Source organism: Genypterus blacodes, unplaced genomic scaffold, assembly GCF_046128005.1.
Source record: "Genypterus blacodes isolate CSIRO-AG114 ecotype Tasmania unplaced genomic scaffold, CSIRO-AGI_Gbla_v1 ptg000032l_1, whole genome shotgun sequence".
In the NCBI taxonomy this organism is placed as follows: domain Eukaryota; kingdom Metazoa; phylum Chordata; class Actinopteri; order Ophidiiformes; family Ophidiidae; genus Genypterus; species Genypterus blacodes.
This window is the reverse complement of record NW_027466845.1, coordinates 6,217,501-6,224,632: the sequence shown is the minus strand read 5'-3', so window position 1 is coordinate 6,224,632 and position 7,132 is coordinate 6,217,501. Positions and strand designations below refer to the sequence as shown.

The following is a 7,132-nucleotide window of genomic DNA, read 5'->3' as shown; positions in this document are numbered from 1 at the left end:
GACTGATTACAGTCCTACACTCCTCATCTCTCAGATCGGGATGAAGGAATGTGCCTAAAAATAAACGAGTAAATATTATTTTACTGTCAGACGCACTATTTGATGTCTGCTCAACCTGCCATCGCCAACTGAAGCTCAAACCTTTAACACTGTGCGGCGATCACATCCGTTTGAGATGCATCGCCGTTCCTCAGCCCTCTATGTAAAGTGTGTTTGTGATGTGGATCCGTGCTTGCATCAACAAATGGAGCCTTTAGAAATGTTTCTGCCTCCAGCAACTGAAAATAATAGGCACCACTTCAATTAAATCTTTTATGCTTTTGAAATATTTATTCTCATATTAGAGATCATGAACGGACTAATAATGCCATCCACTGGAACAGAGTATTCCCTTTGTTTTGGCTTTAAACTGCATGCAATATAGTATTGTAAAGGGCGTATTTATAACAGTTTAGTTATATTAAATAAACAGTCCTATGAAATCCATCAAACTGTCCACTGCCCTTAAATAAAGTTAAAATACAGAACAATCACTACAAGAGCTGAATCTGAATAAATACTGTAGTGCAGCTCCTAATACAACAAGTACTACTTAACAAGGCAAGTCTCTGTGCAAATGTGATTGCTTGAAAATCTTCTAAGAGTTACTCACCAGTAAAGGCCCTCTTACACCCCGAGGCGGGAGGTTGTCGTCTCTATTTATTTACTCTATGTCTTTATGCGAGAGTCTGGCTGTAGCTGTGCCACCACGACTCAGGCTCAGCAGGGCGTTTTCAGTCCAGTTACGGTAAAGAAGTGGAGATTGCCAGCGTGAATAACAGGATTCAGGCACTGATCGGAGTATCCCGCAATGTATGATACTTTGGGGAACGTTAGGGGAACTTTATTGAGAACCCCTTTTCAGTTCATCTGTATGCTTCACTGAATGCAACATAACCTTCAAAAAAACCTTTTATCCTCTTATTCCTGTCCTTTTTTTGGTCATCTAGCATCCCGTGGTGGTTTCGTACGCCGACCCAACCAGGTATGGCTTTTATCACTACCCTGGCCCCACAAAACAGCTGCGTTGATGTCACAACATAGCGGACAGCTGTACCCTGTACCACTGGGTGATTCTAGTGATGTATGCAGGTTCAGCGGCCCCGGTGTATGAAAAAGCCAAGAACAGGAATCCCTGGTATTTGAAGCACAGCTGGGGAACCAAAATATAAGGCTGGGGATAATTACAGGTGCGACTCCCCAGCCTTCATTATGCAAAAGCCGAATCAATGGTCATTGCGCTTAAGGGGAGCTGCGACTCGCTAATGAACAGTTTCAATGAACAGCGAGATCTGTGCGCGCGCGTGTGTGTGTGTGTGCGTGTGTGTGTGGAAGTGTTTAGTGTTAATGCCTTAATGAATAGATGTGGCATATAGAGCCTGTGGACACCTGCTGTAGCCATTAGTCCCAGAGACTAATCACACTGCTTTCAGATGGAAGCAAGTTATTCAGTGCCCCTGCAGCTCAAGGACTCCTCATTACGTGGAGATCGTGGAGTGTTCAGTGACCAAGTTTACATAAGAACGTGTTTTAAGAGGCAAAAATGACGTGGAGAAGATCCGGGATTTAGTGGAGTTTTTGCAGCCGGAGGCGTCGGCATTTGATTAACATCATTTACTTCAATACCACAGTGAAAAGTCATCTGTTAACGGCAAGTTCTGTATTTCACATTTCTTTGCATTATAACACTCCGGGAGAGAGTAAATTAAAGTATTCAATGTGAATAGCGTTCCCTCTCTGACTTTAACAGAGTTTAATAAGGGAAATCCACTGAGAAACAATAGGTTTTGGTTTGTTTGCCTAACAGGAAAAGGAGAAGAAGGAAACGTGTCCAGAGTCCAGAGTGAAGTAAATAAAGGATGGAGGGCAGGGAGGAATACTGACAGCAGAAGGTGTAACAAGGAAGGAAAGGAAGTAGACGAAATGGAAAGGAAGGAAAGGGAAAAGTGGGGGAAGCAAGGAAAGCAGGGAGATGAAATGAAACGGCGAAGAGAGGAAGTAGAAACTGCAGCCCATCAGGGAAATCTAGTGAAGGGAAATATGTTTGAGTATTTTCCTCTGAGAAAAGTGGAGTTAAAGTCCAGAGTGTACTCCAGATGGAAATACCTCAAATTAGGGAGAGACGGTGAGTATCTCCAGGAACCATTTCTTAGCTGTGTAGTAAATCAACAGATCAGATTTGAAGAAGTGAAAGTAAAACAGCGCCACCTGTTGCCTCCCAACCCTCCTGACACCCAAGATCACACGGATCAAATCATCCTCACAAGAATCCAAACTATTGACTTATGCATCCCTGTCCCTCACCTGTTCCCATGGCTACTGGGAGGAAGAACAGGATTGGGGGAATTATTATTTTTTCTACTCGCTAGCTTAGAATCTCTCATCAGGGTTGAAACAAAACATGTGTTTAACTGGCCTGAAGACAGAGAAGACAGGGGTGCAGTGAGAGACAGACAGGTACTAGAACAAAGAGGGGTGAAGGCTAGCAGGGCGTGGGTGTGTGTGTGTATGTGTGTGTGAAGGAGAGCGCCATTGTGACAGGGTGAACACTCGGACTCAGATATAAGCCGCTGATCGCTCAGGGCCTGAGGGAGGGTCACAGCCTTCCACCCACTCGGTCGCCATGGGAGAAAACTGGAGAGGAGGTCTTCTCTTCCCTTATCTTCTTCTTCTTCTTCTATCCTCTCCCTCGGCTCTCTTGATAGCCCGTTGAATTTTTCTATTTCTGTCCTGAATCGCTGATGTGAATAACTATGCAAACGGGAATAATTACACCAGAAGGGACAATCTGTGAGACATTTTGTCTCTCCGTCTGTCTGGCTTCGTTTGCAAGGACGAATGTGTGTGTGTGTGTGTGTGTGTGTGTGTGTGTGTGTGTGTGTGTGTGTGTGTGTGTTGAGTGTTTGGGATCTTGTTCGGTTTGGTCGGTTCGTCTGGCGGAATCACTGGCATTGGTAAAGTGAGTGAGGCGCGTTATCAAGGCACTGAGGAAACAAACCACAAACAGGAAAAATACCCTGGCTTCTGGAACCAGCAGGGGTTACCACATCAACCCACATATATACATACACACACAGGCACACACACACACACACACACACACACACTTGGACGTATGCGAGCACCAGATGCATGCATACACACACACACACACACACACACACACACACACACACACAGACGTGCAGCGTGCTCTGTCTCCTCCTCACTCGGCACCTCCCTCTTTATCTGTGGAGGCAGAAGCAACAGTTGAGCTCACATGATCGCGCGACTCTCCTCACGTTTCTTCTCTCTCGCCGGCTGCCACTCACTGCAAACATTCAGCCGCAGAAGTGGAGGGAAGTGGAACCGACACGATCCGGTAAATGACTGTTTCATTTTTCTTTTTTGGTTCTACTGTGTTTTGTTATTTAAACTGAAAAATGCACCCGGAGACCCTGAAGAGCTAGAGGAGCAACAGGGGGAGGGAGGAGAGGGGGAGGCTGTTGCTACGGCAACCTAAGCCGCGGCCGTCGTCATCAGGAGGCTTCTTCTGCATTGTGTGTGCGTGCGCGTGTCTATGTGGACACACTGCGCGAGCTCACCCTCCTCTCTCCAGGCGGGAGGTGAGGACATCCCCCTCCAACACTGAGAGAGAGAGAGAGAGGTGGGGGGGAGAGAGGGAAAGAGAGACAGGGAGAGAGGGAGAGAGAGAGAGAGAGGGAGAGAGGGGGAGAGGGAGAGAGAGAGAGAGAGAGAGAGAGAGAGAGAGAGAGAGAGAGACTGAAACCCCACAATGCACTGCACGGAGCACGGCTGAAGTCGTGCAGATTCATCAGTTCCTGTTCGGAGGGATAGTGTGTGAGCAGGCGCACACACATACAAGTACACTCTCTTACACACACACACACACACACTTGTACACCCAGAGCGAGTAGAAGAGAAAACACCCACAGACAAACAGGCAGGTAAGCTGGCAGCTTCTTTTTCTGTCTGTCTGGAAGACGAGTGGCTTTGTGAGATGATCTGTGTGTGTGTGTGTGTGTGTGTGTGTGTGTGTGTGTGTGTGTGTGTGTGTGTGTGTGTGTGTGTGTGTGTGTGTGTGTGTGTGTGTGTGTGTGTGGTTGACGCGCGCGCGCGCCTGTGTGTGTGCGTGTTTGTGTGTGTGTAAGTGTTAATCCCTCTCGAGAGGAGGAGAGAGGAAGAGAGAGGAGAGAGCGGAGGAGAGAGTAGCGCTCCTGTGTACAGACGACAGGGTGTCATTAATATTTGACATGTTGTGATTCTGGCAACTTCCCTGCCTGTTGCCACTGACTGCTGTAATATTTGTGCACATGGAAACGTCTGATTTGGGGCGAGCAAGCGTACATCTTAGAGAGATTTTGTTACATTATGTCTGTCACACACACACACACACACACACACACACACACAGCGTACAGATGAATGATTTGAATGTGCTTCGAGAGGTTTTGCATGTGGGCTCAGTGTGGGGGCGTCGTATGGAAAGATGACTGGTGTGATGAAACTGCACGACATACTCATTATGAGTCTGAGAGGAGCTTCTACTGTCAGATAGAATACAAGAATGCAGTTCATATCAAGTGCTTGGTACTAGAGAAAATATTTATTTAATGCAATAGAGGTTTAACTGTAAAGTAAAACTATAAAGTCAAATATTTGTCTTTTAAATTGATTTCCTTTACGTCTGAGCCTGTTCCTGAGACCTGTTGACTTATCGTGGTGTCCGGTGACAGTTGCCGAGCTGATTGGCGGTTAAAAGCCAGGCCCTGTTACGAGTCATTTTGTGGTTTAACGGCCGCAGAGTCTGGTGGCCGTATCTGCTCGGCCGCAGACGGGCCGAGGCGCGGCCGCAGCCTCTGAGCACAGACTCTTAAACTTTATTGCTGTCGGTTCTCAGGGCTCAGATGGGAAATTTCAGCGTTCCGTGGTGAAATCCTGTCTCAGCGCCGTCACGTGGACACCAAACAGAAGGTCAGAAATGACAACCAGGACAAGGGGTGAAATGAAGCTTGATGCAAAGCAAAAAGAAAAGAAAAAAGGCAGATGTAACCTTTGGGTGTCTTTTGAATGTCATAAAACTAAAAGTGAGAGATCCAGGTTGTCGATTAAATCCAGCCTGAGGTCCATTTTATTGATATTTTCCATTCATCACACACTGAATGGAGCTGGGAGACTCTGAGTCCTTTTGCTTGTTTATCTTGCACCTTCTTGAGAGCGCGTGTGATGTGGACTTGGAGGAGTGTGTTTATGCTGAGCACTGTGACGGCTCTATGCAAAGAGCTTCCACGGCTTGCGGGAGATGAAATGCATGCAGTAGAAGCAATAATGCAGATCAAACTGGAGAGACCTCTTTGAATATTCACTTGCCCCCCCTATTCAGCGCCGCCGCTATCTGCTCCCCTCCGCACAAATCCATCTTTCAAAGCATGGAGAGCCTCCTTCTTTCATTAGGATTCTTTTCATTAAGAGCCTCCTTGGCCCTCTGTGCAGTCGCCTGATAAGTGATCCACCAGGGACCTCTGTGAAAGGAATGACACAAGCAGTAAGAAGCCTGCGGCATGTTCTGGAGACTCAAAGTCACATGATAGAAGCCAACTGTATGTGATGTTTCAGTGAGCTCTAGTGTGGATGCCTTTTGTTTGTAGTTGATGGTGAAGGTCGTGAGATCCATCCTTAAGTACCATGTCTGAGGTTTCTGAGGTCCCTTCTCTTTTTCTCACCGTAGAGAAGGAAACCAAGGCTCAGTTGGGTCCATCAAGCCTTTAGCAGATTCAAATGAATGTTCCTGCTTTTGTTTGAAGAGTATTTATTTACCGGTGATGTGACCTTAGATACTGAACAGCCGCACAGTCCTGCCATGAAAGATATCAAATCCCTCTCAGACGTTTCCATTCTGTTGGAATCTACAAGGTCTTTCCAGCAGATATTGAGTCCAGCTCTGGGCTCTGCTTAGACGTTTGGATCAGAGGTGAAGTGTTTAGTCAGATCTCTCTTCTTTTCTCTCGTTCTGGTCTGTAACAGCGTGGAACACGAGGGACACGTGTTCGTCTGTGGCCTGGTTTAGTGGCAATCAAAAGGCTGCAGGGACTTCAGAACAGAGACTCAAATGTCCTCTATGTTTGTTTCAAGAGACATCTGAACTTCGTACATTAGTTTGATCTCCTTTTTTTAAGCTTATAGAATTTCATTTTTATTCAATCAGTGTTATTTTCCAAAAAGTTATTTTTTTTTATAATTTCAATAAGAGATGTAAACAAAGCTGGGAAAGATGAATCATATTTTATTCATCTAGTTTTTGTGCCTGTATTGAATTCTTGTCTTGTTAATTTGAGAGTTATAGTTTCTTCTTTTTAGTGATGGGCTTCTCTTTGTCTACATTTGGATCACGTACTCTAACATTAAACATTAAAGTGTCAAAATTTGGTGAAAACCCTCTTTGAAACCAGGCTATAAAAACTCCTCTTCTAATGCAAAATAAAGCAGTTTTACAGTTTTATTGCTTTTCCTACTTTGCTGCTTTATCAGCATCTCATTTGCATTTCCTCTCTATTTTTCACTCCTCCTTGTCACAAGAGGATGATCCGGACTGTAAACAACGGCAATTTGCGTTTTCTCTCAGAGCAAAGTTTGGGCCGTAGATGGTCGACTGATGAGATCGGAGCATGAAATGCCGTAAATCCTTCAGAAGTCGGCGCACTCCAGTTATAGATGCTGGAAGAGTTTGTGTTCCCTCTACAGCAGCCTTTTTCTTCTCTGTCCAAACAATTCTCCACAGCTGATATGAAGTCATCATCTGAGACCAGACGGTTTCCCGCTGAAGCCTTTTTTTCATGTTTTGGAACAGCTGAAGAATGCACATAACTCTGAGTTGGCCTAATTTGTCCATGTTCCTGAGCTCCGAGCTCCTATTGAACTTTTCAGAACTACTTTGAGAACAACTTGATATTGCTTTCACGCAGATAATGGTACCGCCTTTGCTGGCTTCCTTCCTTATGTACCATTCTCAGAAACATGTTTCTGTGAAATCTGGCGCAGAATATCAAAACCTCCTCTTGTCTATTCTGTCCTCTTCTATCCCAAACCTTCACTT

General features: G+C 45.5%; 1 protein-coding gene across 1 annotated transcript in view; it reads left to right on the top strand.

Moving 5' to 3' along the window:
* Positions 1-3,310: 3,310 nt before the first annotated feature.
* LOC142995407 (muscleblind-like protein 1) overlaps positions 3,311-7,132 on the top strand; it is a 59,097-nt gene continuing 55,275 nt past the window's right edge. Inside the window, exon 1 of the mRNA XM_076146437.1 lies at positions 3,311-3,400. The gene's annotated coding sequence lies outside the window, so the exon portion shown is untranslated. The remainder of the gene's footprint in view (positions 3,401-7,132) is intronic.